General features: G+C 35.6%; 1 long non-coding RNA gene across 1 annotated transcript in view; it reads left to right on the top strand.

Annotated features, from left to right (window-relative positions):
• The first annotated feature begins 10,462 nt into the window (after nt 1-10,462).
• The window catches only part of LOC141326354 (uncharacterized), a 45,368-nt gene continuing 34,034 nt past the window's right edge, over nt 10,463-21,796 (top strand). The window contains exons 1-2 of the long non-coding RNA XR_012353880.1: nt 10,463-10,637; nt 11,743-12,045. This is a non-coding gene — a long non-coding RNA (uncharacterized lncRNA). The remainder of the gene's footprint in view (nt 10,638-11,742; nt 12,046-21,796) is intronic.

Raw genomic sequence — 21,796 nt, 5'->3', positions numbered from 1 at the left:
GATATAAATACTGTCCACTTTCAAAGGTTTGGTGCCCATCCACTGCCATTATATGACTACCAGACTGCAACGGTTTGAGTTAAAAATCTTGGTTTGTGTTCTACTGAAGAAACAAAGTCACCTACATCTTAGATGCCCTGGGGGTAAGCAGATAAACATCAAATTTTCATTTTGGGGTGAACTACCCCTTTAATTACTCACCCTCATGTTGTTTCAAACCCGTAAGACCTTTGTTCATATTTGAAACACAAATTAAGATATTTCTGATGAAATCCAAAAGCTTTTTGAGCCTGCATAGACAGCAACGCAACTGACACGTTCAAGGTCCAAAAATGTAGTAAGGACATTGTTCAAATAATCTGAGACATCAGTGGTTAAACCGTGATGTTATGAAGCTACAACAATGCTTTTTTTGCACAGAGAAAACAAAAACAATTATTTTATTCAACAATTCTTCTCACCCATGTCACCATCTGCCACTGTTTTCGAGAGTCCCACTATGCCTACAGTCTATTTTTTTCCAGATGTCTGAGAACATTTTAGTTGTGCTGCTGCCTATGGAGGGTCAGAAAGCTCTCGGGTTTCATTTAACATATCTTAATTTGTATTCTGAAGATGAACAAAGGTCTAAAGGGTTTGGAACGACATGTGGGTGAGTAATGACAAAATTTTCATTTTTGGGTGAAATACCACTTTCATTCGTCCTTTTTTATTGAACTGTAGTCCAAACAAGCTTTTTGACAGTATACACTGCCCTCCAAATTTCCAATTTGGAAAAAAGGTTTTGGACAGTATTGGCATGAATCATTTTTAATCTGTGATAATTTTGCACTATTATAGGACAACACACAATTACATAAACAGTTTATACATAGAAAAATCTTACATTTTTCATCAAAAAATCCACCATTAGCAGCTTTTGCAGCTCTGCATAATCTGGGCATCCAAGCTGTCAGTTTATTCAAACATTGACTTGATGAATTACCCCACGTCTTCTGAAGGATTGCCCAAAGATGATTCACACTATGCTGATATCGTCCAAAACCACACATTGCCAGGGGTGTTTTCTAAACTTTTGGAGGGCAGTGTATATACAGTATATAGTGAGGGGGAAAAGTAATTTGCCCACTGACAAAGAAATGATCAGTCTATAATTTTAATGGTAGGTTTATTTGAACAGTGAGAGACAGAATAACAAAATAAATCCAGAAAAGGATCTTGTAGTTGGCCACTCAGGAGGGATTTTGTCCTGCTCCTCTTTGCAGATCCTCTCCAAATCATTAAGGTTTCGAGGCTCCCTCCACAGATTTTCTATGGGATTAAGGTCTGAAGACCGGCTAGGAAACTCCAGGACCTTAATATGCTTCTTCTTGAGCCTCTCCTTTGTTCCCTTGGCCGTGTGTTTTGAGTCATTGTCATGCTGGAATACCCGTCCACGACCCATTTTCAATGCCCTGGCTGGCTTCAATGCCCTGTCCCCTTAGCAGAAAAACACTTCCAAAGCATAATGTTTCCACCTCCATGTTTGATGGTTGGGATGGTGTTCTTAGGGTCATAGGCAGCATTCCTCCTCCTCCAAACACGGTGAGTTGAGCTGATGCCAAAGAACTCGATTTTGGTCTCATCTGACCACAACACTTTCACCCTGTTCTCCACTGAATCATTCAGATGTTCATTGGCAAACTTCAGACGGGCCTGTACATGTGCTTTCCTGAGCAGGGGGACCTTGAATGTGCTGCAGGATTTTAGTCCTTCATGGTGTAGTGTGTTACCAATTGTTTTCTTGGTGACTATGGTCCCAGCTGCCTTGAGATTATTGACAAGATCCTCCCGTGTAGTTCTGGGCTGATTCCTCACTGTTCTCATGATCATTGAAACTCCACGAGGTGAGACTGTGTATGGAGCCCCAGACCGAGGGAGATTTTGAGACAGTTATTTTGTTTCTTCCATTTGTGAATAATCACACTAACTGTTGTCACCTTCTAATCAAGCTGCTTGGCGATGTTCTTGTAGCCCATTCCAGCCTTGTGTAGGTCTACAATCTTGTCCCTGACATCCTTGGACAGCTCTTTGGTCTTGGCCATGGTGGAGAGTTTGGAATCTGATTGATTGTCTCTCACTGTTAAAATAAACCTACCATCAAAATTATAGACTGATCATTTCATTGTCAGTGGGCAAACATACAAAACCAGCAGGGGATCAAATATTTTTTTCCCTCACTGTATATACACACACACTACTGGTCAAAAGTTTAGAGTCTTTAGAGATTTTTCTTCTAAAGAATTAGTTTTACTCAGTAAGTATGCATTAAATTGATCAAAAGTGACAGGGAAAACATCTAAAATATTACTAATTTTCATTGCAAATAAATTCAGATCTTTTGAACTTTCTATTTATCAAAGCATCTTGGGGAAGAAATGTCAGTTTCCACACACATATTGAGCAGCAAACTGTTTTTAGCATTGGTAATAATAAAAATGAACAGCAAATCAACATATTAGAATGATTTCTGAAGGATCGTGTGACACTGAAGACTGAAGTAATGATGCTGAAAATTCAGCTTTGCATCACAGGAATTAATTAGATTTTAAAATGTATTCAGATAGAAAACCGTTATTTGAAAATATAACAATATTTCACAATTTTACTTCTTTACTGTATTCTTTATTAAATAAATGCAGCCTTGGTTAGCATAAGAGACATCTTTCAAAAACATTTTAAAAATCTAACAACACACACTTGTGAACACTAGTGTAAATATTAAGCTGCTAAATTATGACTCCTATCTCTAGTAATCATTTTTTAAATACAACACTGTGAATAAAAACCATATATCTCTTGTGTGCTGTGGTCTCATTATTTTCACATAATATACTCATTTTAACATATTTTTAGGCAGTCGTTTATGTGGTTAAGTAGTGATATAATAAGCAGGATTTTATCACATAATAACCCTGTCAAAATGATTCAGTTCCTCTCAGCGTCCTGATCATCTTGTTAGGGTTTATTTGTGATAATGACTAAGCATTATCCCAACCACAAAGCCTGTGAGTCAAGAGCTTGACACAAGAACTGCAAATTAATCTAATTAAGAAAATTATGCTATAAAAAGTAGAGAGCTAGCCTACTTGTCCATTAAAAAGATTTTTGCTGGTCTAACATAAGTAATCACATACATTATATGTTTGACGTTAATAAAACTTGTTTGCAGCATGACACACATTCAGGTTGCCAGATACAGATACAAAATATTATACAGTGTATTTACCTGCATTCAGATGTTGAGATGAATTAAACTCATCACTTGAATTCTCAGTGGAGGTCACGTTGAAATCCATCACAAACTTGAGAATAAAACACAATATACAGATGTTATTAACAGGCATCTGTCATATAACAAAACCAGTCTTAAGTAGCATGGGTATATGTCAAAATGATTTTTCTTCAATGCCAAAAATCATTAGGATATTAAGTAAAGATCATGTTCCATGAAGATATTTTGTAAATTTCCTACCATAAATATATCAAAACTTCATTTTTGATAGTAATATGCATTGCTAAGAATTTAATTCGAACAACTTTAAAGGCGATTTTCACAATGTTTTGATTTTTTTTGCACCCTCAGATTTCAGCTTTTCAAATAGTTGTATCTCTGCCAAATTTCGTCCTATCCCAACCAACCATACATCAATGGAAAGCTTATTTATTTGACTTGTATATGCAATATACAATTGACCCATATGACTGGTTTTGTGGTCCAGGGTCACATTTGATAACGTTTCAAGACATTGAAACATATTTAGTATAAAAAGCTTTCTGTGAATTAAATTAAATATATTCATCACAATATTTGACTACACAAGCAAATTCTAAACAGTGGTACACACTTAAAACGCATATTCAACACGTGCTGGGGTCTTTGTAAACAGTAAAATCTGCTCAACGAACAAAGAGTAAACGGATCAAGTTATTTTTTGGATTTGTCCAAACCCTTCAGGCTTTTCAGGTTTGTAATTGGAGTTTGTTTTTGGATCGTGCTTGCTGTTGCCTTGCAGTCTGTTTTATTGTCAACAGCGTTTTGGCATCTTAATTTTTAGATTTTCCCTAGATTTTTAACATGGGGACTCGATCCCAGGGAAGCCACAAGGGTGTGCTGTGTGTCCATATATAAAATACAAAGATTTAGAGTTAAAATAGCTAATTATTACCTAATTTTTTCATTTTAATTTTATTTACCAAACAAAATATTCTCGCTTTTTTACTTGAGAATGTGAGAATAAATTCAGTCAATTCAGTCAATTCAGAATTATTTTAGTTTTAACTATAATAAATAAGGACAATTTTATGCATATTACACTGAATAGAAAAAAAGAATCAGCAACAAAATAAAAAAAAAACTGTTCAGGATCATATTTTAATCATCTATTTTTGCGTTTAGTAGCCTACAATTAAAACATTTATGTAAAATCAATCGTACTATTTTTCTCAGATAGCCTAGTATAAATAGGTATTTGCACATGAAAACTGCTAGATCATCATTAAATTCATAAATAAATAATACACCATAGTATTTACATGGAACTCTAAGGTACTTCACTTAATATTATAATGCAATAATGACAAGGTACATGTCCACAAAGACTTTTTGGTACTTTTTCTGAATGTAAAACATCAAATGTCATCTTATTTTTCATCAACCTACCTTCATCTAGTGGTTTGAAGAGCACTGCAGTTATATAGGTCTCTCTTTGCCTTGAATTTGTCCTCTGAAACGCATGCCACTAGTTGACAGCTCCTCAAACGCGCTCTACACGAACCATGATCTCCAACATCGCCAATTCCTGCGCTAATGCACACTTGAACGCTTCATGGTCTGATTGACATGTCTCTCTGGCGAGGTTAACGCTCCCAATTCGCAGAACATCTGTGCGCCTTGCTGAAAAAAGGAGTAATGTGTGAGAAGAGTCCAGCTCGATGTAGCGTCTGATTTGCTGCCTGATGGTTATGATCGTGCTGACGTGACGAACATCATCCATCTGGGCACTTTCGGCTTTGCGACGGTTTAAAGAAGAGAAACTGCACAGAACTGCTTGTTCAACCTCATTCACGGTTATTTACAGCTGCTAATCCAATTTGGGATGTCATTTCTACCGCATAATTTGCACGTCTTTCCTCACTGGGACTGTCCCTGCAGTTAGTAAACGGTTTAATCAGGCTGGGTTTGAAGTGTGTGCAAAGTGAAAAGTGGAAACATGTTTACGAATGTAAGACTAAATGTTGTTTTGATATATGAAACCTGAGGGGATTTATCAGCCTACGCGTGAAGCGCGCATATTTAAACAGATAATATATGCCAACAATGAACTGCAATATGGGTGATGATGGTTCGTTAATAGTGTAGGCTACTTAGCCTGCCTAAAAGTGATTAATATTATAATATATTTACATATTTCAGTCAGAATGTCATGTGTCGCGTACAGTCGTGGCCAGAAGTTTTGAGAATTACATAAATATTGGAAATTGGAAAAGTTGCTGCTTAAGTTTTTATAATAGCAATTTGCATATACTCCAGAATGTTATGAAGAGTGATCAGATGAATTGCATAGTCCTTCTTTGCCATGAAAATTAACTTAATCCCAAAAAAAACTTTCCACTGCACTATTAAGAAGGCTTCAGGGCGTCCAAGAAAGCAAGCGCCAGGATGGTCTCCTAAAGAGGATTCAGCTGCGGGATCGGAGTGTCACCAGTGCAGAGCTTGCTCAGGAATGGCAGCAGGCAGGTGTGAGCACATCTGCACGAACAGTGAGGCCAAGACTTTTGGAAGATGGCCTGGTGTCAAGAAGGGCAGCAAATAAGCCACTTCTCTCCAAAAAAAAACATCAGGGACAGATTGATCTTCTGCAAAAAGTATGGCGAATGGACTGCTGAGGACTGGGGCAAAGTCATATTCTCCGATGAAGCCTCTTTCCGATTGTTTGGGGCATCTGGAAAAAGGCTTGTCCGGAGAAGAAAAGGTGAGCGCTACCATCAGTCCTGTGTCATGCCAACAGTAAAGCATCCTGAGACCATTCATGTGTGGAGTTGCTTCTCATCCAAGGGAGTGGGCTCACTCACAATTTTGCCCAAAAACACAGCCATGAATAAAGAATGGTACCAAAACACCCTCCAACAGCAACTTCTTCCAACAATCCAACAACAGTTTGGTGAAGAACAATGCATTTTCCAGCAAGATGGAGCACCGTGTCATAAGGCAAAAGTGATAACTAAGTGGCTCGGGGACCAAAACGTTGACATTTTGGGTCCATGGCCTGGAAACTCCCCAGATCTTAATCCCATTGAGAACTTGTGGTCAATCCTCAAGAGGCGGGTGGACAAACAAAAACCCACTAATTCTGACAAACTCCAAGTGATTATGAAAGAATGGGTTGCTATCAGTCAGGATTTGGCCCAGAAGTTGATTGAGAGCATGCCCAGTCGAATTGCAGAGGTCCTGAAAAAGAAGGGCCAACACTGCAAATACTGACTCTTTCCATAAATGTCATGTAATTGTCGATAAAAGCCTTTGAAACGTAAAAAAGTGCTTGTAATTATATTTCAGTACATTACAGAAACAACTGAAACAAAGATCTAAAAGCAGTTGAGCAGCAAACTTTGTGAAAACTAATATTTGTGTCATTCTCAAAACCTTTGGCCACGACTGTACATGCATTCACTTGCCGTTAATAAGCCTACACATATTGATATTTCATAACTTTGAGTCTTGTAAACATTTTCTTTTTGAATATCCACTGTATGGGAATGTTAGTTTTATCATTTTTTAATAGCCCACAGACGGCTATAAAACTACCAGTCAAAGTTTTTGGACAGTAATATTATTAATGTTTTTTAAAGAAGTCTCTTCTGCTCACCAAGAATGCATTTTATTTGATCCTGCAGCAAAAACTGTAAAAAATGTTTTAGTATTTAAAAGAACTGCTTTCTATTTAAATATATTTTCAAATGATATTTATTCCTGTGATTTCAAAGCTGAATTTTTAGCATCATTACTCCAGTCTTCAGTGTCACATGATCCTTCAGATATCATTCTAATATGCTGATTTGCTGCTCAAAAAACGTTTATTATTAGTATTATTGTGTTGAAAACAGTAGTTTTATTTTTCAGGTTTCTTCGTTGAATATAAAGTTTAGAAGAACAGCATTGTCTGAAATAGAAATCATTTTTTTTAATCAATTTAAAGCATCTATGCTAAATAAAATTATCTTTCCCAACCCCCACCCATAAAAAAAATAATAACAATACTGACTTTTGAATGGTATAGTATATAATGTTACAAAAGCTTTTTTATTTCAGATAGATCTTTAGATCTTTCTATTTATCAAAGAATTCTGAAAAAAGTTTTAAATATTGATAATAACAATAAAAATGTTTCTTCAACAGCAAATCAGAATTTAAGATTGATTTCTGAGGGATCATGTGACACTGAAGACTGGAGTAATGATGTTGAAAATTTAGCTTTGATCACAGAAATACATTTCATTTTAAAATATATTAAAATAGAAAACAGTTATTTAATAATATAGTAAAGAAGCTGATCAAAGCTGAGAATGTTTGGTTACGGAAATAAATTACATTTTATATACAAATAGAAAACAGTTATTTTAAATAGTACAATTTCACAATATTACTTGCTCTATTTTGGATCAAATAAATGCAGGCTTGGTGAGCATATGAGACTTCTTTACTAAATATTAAAATCTTGCTGTCCAAAAACTTGACTGGTAGTGTATATAATAATTAATAGAGGCTCATAAATCTTATTATAAGGCAGCTATGTTTCAAAGTACACTAATTTTTAGTTTTCAAAGCACCCTCAGTAATTGATATTCTTAAGTATTTGTAAAGACCAGCTAAGGCTTAGGGCTAATTTTGCAGGTGCCTTTTGGTCTGACTTTAAAGTCGAGCATCATTTGAAAAGAATTATTGGGCAATATAAAGGTAATATAGACCTTAATCAGATTAGACGCCATATTGCAGCTGTGAGGGTACAGACTGTGGATAATGTAATTTTCACAGCTCCCACAAAACTTTTTATGGAGTTTTGAAAGTGTTTCTCAGAACAAAGTTTCGTTGTCTGAACAACTGACATGTTGTTAAACAACAACAGTACAGTAAAATGAACACACTGTACTTTATTGTAAGAACTTCATATATGGGCCATTCTAAAGAACTGGACCAAAGACAGGGTTGGAAACATCTTGAAAAAACAATTGTTTATATGCAAACTGTATAAAATCCAAGGTACACATTTCTAGTAATTGTGCAGTTAATTCTCTTATATTATTTTCCACAAAGTTTTGGAATATTGGTCCTCTCCACAACTTTGTCACTGCTGAAACACAGTGATGTATCATTTAATAAGAAGGGTTACATTGAGCTATTGAGATTTTATTGTTATTTTATTAACATTTCTCTCAGAGGTGAATCAATAACAATTACATTTTTAACTATATTTCAAGTGAATTCTATGAGGGTTTTGTTCTATTTTGAATTTTGTAAAAGGCTTAAGTTGATTATACTGATTTTAAACTTAAGGATACATTAGTTTGAACCAAACACTATCATAACATCTTAACTGATAATTCATTTTATTTTTGACAAAACATCCCATGTTCCGGTAGTAATGATTTGGTAGCGACCACATCACATTACAGAACTTGCATACTAAAACACTTCTAAAACATACTAAAAATGTGCATTAGTGTACTAGAACTTTGTTTATTTCCAACAAATATGAGGATTATGTGGGTTTTTTTCTCACTAACATAACAGTAATGACGTGTTTCGGTCGTGACTGTTACAGTAGTGACAATTTTATGGGATAACACCCAAAAAACGAAGATATCACTATTGAAGCTTCACCAAATGTTTTAGTCATGACTGTTTCAGTAGTGACAATTTTAGATACTTTTGAAGCTAGCAACAAAAAAACTAATAGTGCTTAATTGCATAAAAAAGGTGTTCAGTAGTGATGTTCCTTAAAGTTACACACAGATTTTTCAGACTTTCGAACACATTTACCTCAAAATGATGAGGCCTATCTACTCACACCTTGTAGCTATGAGAGAGAGGGACACATAAATATTGTCTGATCATAAATGTTGGGGTGTAGTTAAAATCAGTCTCAGCCAATGGACTAAAACATGCACTGTTTCGGTAGTGACAAGAAAAAATGCACTTTTTTACATAAAGTTTTATCATTTACAAAAACTTTTGAACTTCACTTTAAACTTTGAAAACAGCAATTAAAAAAAATCTATATCACTTTCATAAGTTGAAATTTAAGAGTGAGGGTTTGGGACAGCCACCTCCCAATTGAAAGTAGACACTAAATGACGATATATATATACAAGTTGCGATTTGTGAAAAAAAAAACAGATGTGGGGGGGGGGGGCTGCTTTTGAAAACTTTTTTTTTTCTCTCCATAGGCAGAGGTTGACCAAACTGTTAGTGTAATCTGTTAACAACGCCCATTATATACCCGTCTTTTTAGGCAAGAACCAGATAATGATTGTCATGAAATGTTTTTAATACGACGGAAGCTGTATTATGTGATCACAATTTAATAAAAACATTGTAAGTTAGGCCTATTAATAGTAATGATTTAATTTCAAACAACGAATACATTTTATAGAGAAGGTGAACAAAGTATCAGTGGAGCTTTTTGGAAACTCCGAATCAGTAAACCACTGCGTCACAAAAAGATTCACGGTTTCGAAGCGCTCCAATCGGATCGTGAATCATTTGATTCAGAACGTTCAACTTCAAAGCGCGTTTGGCGAATCATTTGATTTAGATCGGGACGTAGGAGCGACTTCGCGGGATGTTTTATCCCCACAGTGGATAAAAATAATTCAGCAGAGGCAGGGATGCGTAGACCAGAGGGTGGGCAAATCGCAACCATATATATATATACAGCTTACCACATTCGTGTGGGTTTCAATAGATAATAGAAGGATCTTAGTAAACATCGACTTGAATACTTAGATACTTTATAAATGTGTTTTTTGGTTGTGTCACAGCAGTTTGCACCAACTGTGTAGAATAGACCGTATACAAATGTAGAATACAAGTTCCACAACAATGCAGAGGTGTAATGACAAGTATATACTCCAGAATCTACACAAGAAATTATATAGCTACTATATATCATTCCAAGTGTCAAACTAGCCTGGGTTTCCCTATGCTGCCTTGCGCGCAGCGCGATTGGTTTGGCGTTAGCCAGGCTAGTGTCAAACATTAAAAATGTTTGTTTCTTGTAAAATTAAGAAACTAATGTTTGACCAGATGATGGCACTATGCTGCAGCCTATTGAACGTCATTGGAATTAAATATAACATTGTGTGGGGACTCAACTCGTCCACTAGGGGCAGGCGGAAGCTGAACGTGCGGACGTCGCTGTATCAAAGAGGAAACGGAAATAAACAGAAAAATACAGCAATTTTTCACCATTTCAAGTCGGGCGAGGTACAAGAGCTCAACCTCATCAACCTCATCAACGATTAAACAGCAATTAGAGTGGATTCTAAGGGTTTTCAAACTAGAGAGCGAGTGCTGGCCCTCACAGTTGTTTTCAAGAGTGAGTATATGAAACTACAGCTTTTCTCTGACTGCCAGCGTCAATGTTTTTTTTCCACGTTAACATGAGCAAAGGCCATAAGGCCTCTGAGCTTTCCAATGCATTACCACTATTCGCTATTATTTATACTAAAAAGTAATGGAGTTTATGCTTCTAGACATGTTGACAGGAAGCTGACAGATAAAGCTCAGTCTCATGGTGTTTTTTTTAAAGTTATATGACAGGATTTTAAACTAGAAGCTTCGGAACTGTACTGAAATAGTCATGTTTATTTTTTATCATCATTTAAACCATACATAGCACTTTAAAAACTTTCAGACTTTGATAGTGAGTTTTATGATGCGCTGCTGTGTATATAACAGTATACAACAGTTTCACTGTGATTTGTTTAAAATGTAACGTTAAGTTATATATTTTTATTTGAATGTTGTAAACATATGATTCTGTATTATGATGGTAAATCATGTTTCAAAATTCAAGCCGCGTTAGATAATTAGACGTCGTTGTCAAACGCTGTCTGTTGAACTGCGTGCATTACTATGTAAGTTATCAATATGATTAAAATGTTCGATAACATATATGCTTTAAATAACATCCCAAGCATTTCCGGTGACATTTACGCAATTTTCTGTCTGCTATTATCTGATATGCTGACTACATTACAGCTAGTTTGCATAGCTGCGTTTACATGTTGACTTATGTCTGCGCAATATTTGATATTTGCTCGAACTAATATTATTCTGTGCACGTTCTATAGCGCTATGACGTTATCGAGCCTTGAGTTCGCGAACGCTGTGAAATTCTGACCGTTTATTGGTCGAGCAACAGACGAAGCAAAGCCAATTGGGTGCTGACGCCCCTTCTAGCGCTTTGATTGGCTGACGCCGTGTCGACGCGCTAATCTGATTGGACGGTGCGCTCTGGCCGCGGTGCGTAATTGGCCGCGTGAGACGTCAAGCAGACGGGTTTCCTTCCTCTTTATGGGGAGCGTTTGCTTTTTAATGCCAGTTGTATCTATGGGCGCGGCCCATTGAAAAATCTAGAACAGTAGATCAACACTATCGAGCCCTATCGGATTTTCTGAAAGACTGTACTTTGTTCGCAGGTTTCTCGCCGTGATCTTTATGTGAGGATCGCGACGGGAGGAGAGACGTGGGGCTGACTGACAGACAGAGAGGCAGGTGGAGATCATTGTGTCTTCTTGGATCTCATCGTCGCTATTGAGATCTCATTGTCTGGTCCTCTGGTCCACAACAGGGATATAAACTGCATCAGGAGGCATTTTCCACTGCTTTATACCTTACCACATAGGTGTCCGTCAGGCTGTATCATGGAGGCCATTGCCAAGTATGATTTTAAAGCAACTGCAGATGATGAGCTGAGTTTTAAACGTGGGGAAATATTAAAGGTAAGTCATGATTATTTAATGTGTGCTATTGTTTATTAATATGGAACCGCATGAGCATGTAGTTGGGGCTTTTTTGTTTTTATCTTGATCAGATTGTAGGTAAGTGCCTTATTGTCTCATTACTAATTAACTACTGAATCAGTACTTACAGCTTATGTTGGATCTGGACCAATTGGTTGGTTAGTTATTGATTAGTTTTATTGTTTGGTCTTTTGTTCACATGCCAGGAAAAGTTACTTTTCGTTTGCGTGAAGTCGGGTGGAAGAAAATGGTATTGTGAATAAGGAAGTGTTTATAATGTATATATGTGACCCTTGACCACAAAACCAGTTGTAAGGGTCAATTTTTTGCAATTGAGATTTATACACCATCTGAAAGCTGAATAAATATACTTTCTGTTGACGTCTGGTTTGGTAGGATAGGATAATATTTGGTTATTGAGATATACTATATGAAGGGTGCAGACATATCTAAATACTGAGGAAATCGACTTTAAAGTTGTCTAAGTGAACTTCTTAGCAATGCATATTACCAACCAAAAGTGAAGTTTTGATATATTTACGACTGGAAATGTACAAATCCTTTTAATGGAACATGATCTTTACTTAACATCCTAATGTTTTTTGTCATAAAAGAAAAAGTGATCATTTTGACCTATACAATGTATTTTTGGCTATTGCTACAAATGTGCTACCTAAAACTGGTTTTGTAGTCTAGGGTCACATATCTGGTAATACCTGGCCGTGGTTATTTATATGTATTCATTTAGCCGACGTCTTTGTCGAAAGTGACTTGTGAGAGAAACACAAGGAATTTTTCTTTATTTTAAACTTAAGCATTTTAGTTCAGTCGTAGGTGTGAGTAAAGAAATCATGAACAAAAAGTAGTTTGTTTGGTTTCAAGATACTTTTGTCTTCATTTTCTCACTTCAAATATGTTTCACCCCAAAATTAATATTGTGTATTTATGTACTCGTCCTTTTGTCATTTTCTAGTTTCCAAAATATCATCTTTTATTTTCTGAAAAAGAAAGTAAGTCGCATAATTTTGGAAGGACATTAGAGCAAGTAAATCATGACACATTGACAAATGTTATTAATTTTTGCTCATCACTGGTCACAATGCAGCTATGTTTTTAAAAACACAGTTTGCGGAAATATGTTATCGTTTCATTCAGAGCTTGTAGCGTTCCGCATTTTAAAATTAAAAGCATTTTAGAGCGTTTGTGGGTGTGAGTGAAGAAATCGTGAACAAGAAGCAGTTTGTTGATCACAAGGACAAGTTTTTGTTTATATCAAGATATTTTTGTCTTTATTTCTTATACTTCTAATATGTTTCACCCTACAATTAATATTGCGTCTTTATGTACTCGCCTTTATGTCGTTCCAAACATGTATGATGATCTGTTTTACAAAATATCATCTTTTGCTTTCTGAAGAAACGACATGAGAGCAAGAAAATCATGACACAATAAAAAAATTAGTAATATTGTGTTTTAAAATGCGTCCGGAAAATTGCTTTAGCACACTTTGACAAACTTATTTTTGCTGATCACTGGTCACAATAATGCAGCGTTGCCTTTATGAAATATGTTGTTGTGTCATAAAGGAGTTTAAAGTGTTCAACAATTTCAAATTGAAAAGCATTTTAGATTATTTGTGAGCCTGGACCACAAAACCATTCATAATGGTCAGTTTTTGAAATTGTTTGAGAAAGCTGAATAAATAAGTTTTCTATTGATGTATGGTTTGTTAGGATAGGACGATATTTGGTCGAGATAAAAATGTGGAGGGTGCAAAACAATCAAAATATAGAGAAAATGGCCTTTAAAGTTGCCCAAATGAAGTTCTTAGCAATGCATATTACTAATCAAAAATTAAGTTTTGATATATTTATGGTAGGAAACTTACAAAATGTTTTCATGGAACGTGGTCTTTACGTAATATCCTAATGTTTTTTGGCATAAAACTACAATACAATGTATTTTTGGTAATTGCTACTTCACGCTGGTTTTGTGGTCCCGGGTCACAAATGATGAACAAAATGCCATTAGTTGAATTCAAGTGGCAAGCTCATGCTCATTTTAAGACTTTTTTGTCACTATTTCCTCACTTCTAATATCTGTTTCATGATATCACTGTAGTTTCTTCCATCCAGGCAGCAGCTTCTCAGAACGTCTGTTTACGCAAGCACATCATTTCTCTTTTCCTCTTGCGTCTGAATGCTAATCTCAAGCACGGCATCTGTTAATCTGGTCAGACCTCACAGCTGTACATCGCTGTCCGGCTTATGTAAAGCCGCGATCTTTCCTTCTCTCCCTAAGGAGAGTTCAAGCCGTCCCTCTTTGAGCTGGATTGCAACATATCAGCTGTGCGGAGGAAAAGGGCTTGTACTCAAGTGCTCGGCGATTTAAACGCAATCATTCTAATCTCTCAGGTTGAATTTAGGGGCATCTTTCGTGCATCATGCGTGCATAAGCCTGTCATAAGCACGTCAACAGCATCATTCCTTTGATCTGATTACCGGATGAGATTATCAGCAGGTCTTTGTCTTTGTGATGGGACGGCTGAGGCACTAAATGAACCACGTCCTGAAGTGGTGTGGAGGAAAACGGGCTGGATTATGGTCTGGTTCTCTGATGATTTGTTATTTCAGGACTTCAAATTATAACGTTGGGTAATGTGTGCACAACAGAAGTGTAGTTATGAATAATGCAACAAGCAATCATATGTTCACATGTGTGTTTTAGGTTGCAAATAGTGTATGTGTATTGAAAAGACTGACTTTGGTCTTTTATTCCTTGTGCACGAGTAGGACGAGCTACATCAGCTAAGAATTAACATTGTGTCTTTGTGTACTTGCCCTCATGTCATTACAAACATGGATTTCTTTTTTTCTGTGGAATGCAAAAGAAGATATTTTGATTTATTTTTTATTTGTTTCAATTGTTTTTGTTCATGCAATGAACGTCAATGGTCCAACATTATCAGCGTCCAGTGACTTAAAACAAAAATACACTCTTTGAGAACAGGGTTTATCTAGGTTTTATGAAGACTTTAAGACAAAAATTAAGAAAAAAGTATAAGGACTTAATTGAAATTTAATGTAAATGTGACCCTGGACCACAAACCAGTCTTAAGTAGCATGGGTATATTTATAGCAATAGCCAAAAATACATTGTATGGGTCAAAATTATCGAATTTTTTTTATGCCAAAAATCATTAGGATATTTGGTAAAGATCATGTTCCGTGAAGATATTTTGTAAATTTCCTACCGTAAATATATCAAAACTTAATTTTGGATTAGTAATATGCATTCCTAAGAACTTAATTTGGACAATTTTAAAGGTGATTTTCTCAATTCTTTTTTTTCTTTTTTTTTTCTTTTTTTTGCACAGGTTCTAGATTTTTGAATAGTTCTCAGAAAGCTTATTTATTCAGCTTTTACATGATGTATAAATCTCAATTTTGACAAATTGACCCTTATGACTGGTTTTGTGGTCCAGGGTCACAAATGTCTAATAGTAATGCTCCAAAGTTGAGGAAAAAAAAACAACTTTTCAACCGTTTGTCTTGTTTGTTTTTAAGTCTTCAATCAAGATACATTTACTGGAGAAGCAAAATGACATAAAATATATCTTGTTTACTAAGAAACTGATTAAAGTTTATGATAAAAACTAGAACAAATATCTGCCAATAGACGTAGAAAACTAGTTGTCATTCCCCGTTGTCAGATATTTGCTCATGTTTTAAGCATAAACTCACTTCATTTTTGTTCAGTGTTTTAGAAAACAAGACTTCATATTTAAGGAAACTAGATATTTGTAGTGGAAAAAATACCGAGAAATTCAGTCCTGTGACTTTATGAATGCATGACCTTTTTTGGCCTTGAAGGATTAGTTCACTCCCAGAATTGAAATTTCCTGATAATTTACTGACCTCGACGACATCCAAGATATTCATGTCTTTCTTTCTCTATTCAAAAGGAAACTAAGGTTTTTCAGAAAAACATTCCAGTATTTTCTCCATATAGTGGACTTCAATGGGGATCAATTGGTTGAAGGTTCAAATTGCAGTTTCAATGCAGCTTCAAACAGCTCTACACAATCTCAGCTGAGGAATAAGGCTCTTATCTAGCAAAACAATGTGAAAATGTATATACTTTTTAACCACCGTCTTGCACTAGATCTCCGATCTATGGCTTGCATTACAAAGTCACAAAGCAGATTCGCTTATTCCGCCCACAAAGGTGATAGGGGTGATCACTTCCATTTGGATACACGTGTCGAAACATCCCTAGCCTGTGTACTTCGTTTCAAAAAGGTAGGGTGAAAAACTTGATCTCATTTTCTCCTCCAACTTTAAAATCCTCCAACATCTTTGTTTTGTCCTTTTTTTGTAAAGGCCGTTTGACTTTCTTTGCATGTTCGCTTTGTAAACACTGGGTCGAGCTAGTGCAAGTTGTGCAGTTGTGTTTAAAAAGTATATAAATTTGGATTTTTATTCTGGAAGTGAGCGAATCCTTTAATTTGTGGGTGAATTTAGAGTTTAAGACCATAAGAAACCCTAAACAACATAATGGTGAATAAATGACAAAACTCTCATTTGTGGGTGAACTATTTATTTAATGTCACATTATTGTGTTTCGAAATGCATCATAAATAGTACGCTTGTGCGCATTAACACAAACTGTCTTGCTGATCATTGCCCATAATGACACAACTTTATCTTTAAAAACTGTTTGCTCAAACTCATCAGCAAGTGGCAAGAAATATACTGTCAACGCTGACGTGTTTTATTAGTGTGTTTATGGGCCAGTTCACACTGCCCCGACAACCTTTGTGTTTTAGTGTTTGTTGTGCAGTACACTTCAAGTAAGTTACTTTACCATTACAAACGTCATGAGTTTAGGACACTTACTAGGTCACTTCCCACAATTCCTTCTGCTTTCTTTGCAGTTTAATGAAAATGCTTGTCAAGATGTTTAGCTCTGTGTGTTCTACGTAGTTCTGTGGAGTTGTTGTTAATGTTCTTTATTTGTGCTTGCGCCCTTTTGAGGAAGTGATTCTTCACAGTGTGCAAAAATGGACCATAAGTCAGCAATGGTGCCAAATTATCCAGAAGTAAGATATGCTATCTTTAATTGCCTCTGTCAGCTTTATGTTTTAACTAGTAGGTTTATATTTTGAGTGGTGTTTGCCCATGCAGAAGTCGTCACCGCCACAATGCAGCAAGTGTTCTTGGTGGTTGTCAAGGTGATGCTTTGCAGTTTGCTAAGGTCTTATGAGAGGGTTTTTAGTGCATCTGCTATGCAGTCTTTAGTGTGGTAATTTCTGTGTTTAAGCAAAGTGGCTCTAACTTTAGTGTCTGTTGATCCCACATGTGCAGTTCAAATCTTCCCAACATTATCTTTGAGCTTCTTAGTCTCTCATGTAGAAATATGAAATCTTGTATATCATGAACACATCTGGAAACGGTGGTGTAGAAAAGCCACAGGTTATCTGTTGGTCTGTAGAGCTAGACTGACCCTTATCACTGCACCCTAATTTTTTTTCCGACTGAGGTTTCAGCGGTGTACATGCTCAAGTCATCTTGTCTTGGTTTCTGTTCTGATGCAATAGCCAAAAGTTTCATGCAAGTGTAGTTCATCATATAATGCTGTTTTATGAGTTGTCTTTAGTGGTCAACGTATAACATTTGTCAAAGGCCAGTACTGATGTCTAGAGAGCAGGGTGGCTGATATAATGCTAATACAATTTCATGACAATAAATGAGACAAAATATCAAAGTAAATGCACATTTATTACATTATTAAGCCAAAAATATAAACTTAAAATTGTGAGTTATAAAGTCAGAATTGTGAAATAAACTCACAGTTATAAGATAAAGTCTGAGTTATGGGGTCATTCCAGCTGGAATCATCAAATTTTGGAAAAGTTCCCCACCTGACCTCCTCAGATTTGTCTGAAAAAAATCCATGTGATGGGTAATATGCCCGATAGATCATATACAAAATTTCAGATCTCTACTGTGCATACTTTTTTTTTTTTTTTAACAAAAAATCTTTACCTCGTTTTGGCATCACAGTCTGAGTGACATGTTCAGACTGAAATATCTCCAGAACTAGTTGTGCCAGGTCCATGAAATCTTCGGGGCTAAGAGTCCTAGTCCAGAACTGCATGAATTACAACTCATAGCATTGTTACTGAATTTACACCTGAATGCTGGCCCTCTACTTTTCTTCGAAGCTATTACTTTAAGGGTTTTCAGATGTCCATAGAAACCTCAATTTTCAATGTATAAGCATCAAACTTGGTAAATGGTCTGATATGTACCATGTCTTTCACATCCTTTGACATCAGACAATAGAGTCTTATGGATTTTGAGATATTAAGATCCAAAAATTTAAAAACCTCATTTACACCAATGTTCAGAGCAATATTTCCCATGAATGACACCAGGTGTGAACATGAAACTTTTTTTTTTTTTTTTTGAAAGAGCATGTTCTTATTGATCAAATATCAAAAAATTGGGATGGGGTTTTGCCCTTATTTTTCTGTAATAATTGTTAAAGAAAATCATTACAGAAAAATGAGGCAAAACCCCATCCTAATTTTACGGGGTAAAAAACAAACTTTTTACAGATTTTTTTTGTAAAAAATTTTTTTGTATGCACAGTAGAGATCTGAAATTTTGTATATGATCTATTGGGCATATTACCCATCACATAGATTTTTTTCAGAGAAATCTGAGGGGGTCAGGTGGGGACCATTTGATGATTCCAGCTGGAATGACCCTATGATTAACTCACAATTGTGAGTTATGAAGTCAGAATTGCATGATATAAACTCACAATTCTGAGTTATAAAGTCTGAATATAAAATAAACGTACAATTGCGAGATATAAAGTCTGAAATGTGAAATAAACTCACAGTTGTGTTAATGTCTGAATTATGAGTTATAAAGTCTGAATTGCGACAAACTCACAATTGTGAGTGATATAAACTCACAGTTGTGAGTTATGAAGTCTGAATTATGAAATTTACTCGCAATTGTGAGTTATAAAGTCAGAATTGTGATATAAACTCACAGTTGTGAGTTAGAAACTCTGAATTGTGAAATAAACTCAAAATTGTGAGTGATATAAACTTACAGTTGTGAGTTCTAAAGTCTGAATTATGAAATAAACTCAGAATTGCCAGATATAAAGTCTGAATTGCGTGAAATAAACTCTGTTGTGAGTTATAAAGTCAGCATCGCAAAGAGGCAGGGAATACAGTCAAATAATGCGCCGCAGTGGATTTAAACACTGTCCTCTTGTGTATGAATTTTGGTCCATTAGTTAGGAGGAGTAAGTGCATGTATTCAGACGCATTATGATAGCACTATCATGCTTTTAACAATGCTTTGGGCTTTAAGACACCAAGGATATCAGTACAGTCCTCTCTGGCTTTTAAGGAGCTTAGACTTTGATGGTGATCTCACACATTGACGCTGAAGTATTTTTGTTTGTAAACCAAAAAACTTTTGGGGGATTTTGCCTCCTGCCACAAGAGGAACAGCCTGATTTATCTTCTTAATGCAGTAAATGGTAAGACAACGGAGAGTTGCATCCTTTCTTTCCTCTTTTGGTTTTGCTTTTGATAGCTGATTGGCTGGCAGAATCATTTTCTTAAATGCACATCACTGGCTGTTGTAATATATTGCAGGATAAACATTGACTGGCTGATAGCTGTCGCTGAAAGGCCAAGCGTTTTTGAATTGACCTTTTCATTCACTCTTAATTTTCCCCGCCTAGGCTGATTGAGCAGGAATGCTCTGTTCATTGGCTGTCTCATCTTTGATGAGATAGAGAGGGAGTCAAAAAGTTTGCCTTAGGGGTCGTTGTCCCGCTGACACAAATGGGCCGGAGAGTTTGCACTGCTGTTGAAAAACGCCCAGTGGCTGTGTGCACGTCTTCCTGGGATTGAAGAGCTCTTAAATGAGTCATTATGCTCCAGACTTTTTATTCTGGAATTAACCAGGAGCTTTTTTTTTTCCAAAAGGAAAGACGAGGTTTAGTTGCAGTACTCCTGAGTGATTCAAAATTCAATAAAGCAGAGATAAAGGGTGCGCTGATAAATTTTGTGTTGCGAACATGAAGGATCCTTTGAATTGTTTGGCTTGTCAATGTTTGGCTTGTTTTATGAATAAAGTTATGGAAGCCCGTTTTTGCCACTGAATAAAACAATGCTATTGCAACTTTTTATCTCGCAATTCTGAGGTTGACTTTATTTCTCAATTGCGAGTTTGTCTCCCAATGTTGACTTTATAGCTTGCAATTGCGAGTTTATATCATGCGATTCTGAGGAAAAAGTCAGTTTGCGAGTTTTTATCTCGCACTTCTGAGGAAAAAAGTAAATTCATGAGTTAGTTCTGAGAAAAAAGTCAGTTTGCGAGTTTATGTCTTGCAATTCTGACTTTATAACTCGCAATTGCGAGTTTATATGTAGCATTTCTGAGAAAAAAGTAAATTTATTAGTTCTGAGAAAACAGTGAATTTTCGAGTTTATCTAGCATTTCTGAGAAAAAAGTAAATTCATTAGTTAATTCTGAGAAAAAAAGTAAATTTTCGAGTTTATATCTAGCAAATCTGACTTTATAACTTGCAATTGCGAGTTTATATCTCGCAATTCTGGAGAAAAAAGTAAATTCATGAGTTAGTTCTGAGAAAAAAGTCAGTTTACGAGTTTATATCTCGCACTTCTAAGAAAAAAGTCAATTTTCGAGTTTATATCTAGCAAATCTGACTTTACAACTCGCAATTGCGAGTTTATATGTAGCATTTCTGAGAAAAAAGTAAATTCATTAGTTAGTTCTGAGAAAAGTCAATTTACGAGTTTATATCTCGCAATTCTGAGAAAAAAGTCAATTCATGAGTTAGTTCTGAGAAAAAAGTCAGTTTGCGAGTTTATATGTCGCACTTCTAAGAAAAAAGTCAATTTATGAGTTAGTTCTGAGAAAAAAGTCAATTTTAGAGTTTATATCTTGCAATTCTGATATTATAACTTGCAATTGCGAGTTTATATCTCGCAATTCTGAGAAAAAGTCAATTGATAAGTTCTGAAAAAATTAAATTTGCAAGTTCTGAGAGTCAATTTTCGAATTTATATCACGTATATCACAATTCTGAGAAGTCAATTTATGAGTTTTTATCTTGCTTTCTGACTTTAGCTTACAGTTGTGAGTTTATTTCACACAATTCTGACTTCATTTCTCAAAATTGTGTTCATATCTCACAATTCTGAAAAAAGGCAGAATTGTGGATTTGTATAATGCAATTCTCAGCAAAAAAAGTCAGCATTGCAGGATAAAGTTGCAATTACCTTTTTTTTTTTTTTTTTTTTTTTTCAGTGGCAGAAATGAGCTTCCATAACAAGTAGTAGATTAAAAACTTTGTAAAACGTTGAAATGCTGCCTTGGAAACAAACTGAAATAAAAATAAATTCTATGTTAAAGGACTAAACTTGCTAATACTGAAATAAAAAAGTTAAATAGAAATATAAAAAACTATTAAAAATAGGGTTTAACAAATGAACTGAAATTCTAATGACTGTATTTGCCTATTAGGCCAAAAAGCAGAAATTGGTTTGTAATTGTTGTCTGTCGTTATGACCGTTGAACGCCATCACTTGTTCTCTAAACTACTAATCTGCTGCCTAAAATACAAGATCAGAGGATTTTAAACGGGTCAGGTGTCAAACGTCAGTCAC

Source organism: Garra rufa, chromosome 1, assembly GCF_049309525.1.
Source record: "Garra rufa chromosome 1, GarRuf1.0, whole genome shotgun sequence".
Classification (NCBI taxonomy): Eukaryota; Metazoa; Chordata; class Actinopteri; order Cypriniformes; family Cyprinidae; genus Garra; species Garra rufa.
Note: the sequence above shows the minus strand (reverse complement) of the source record. Positions and strands in the feature narration are given on the sequence as shown.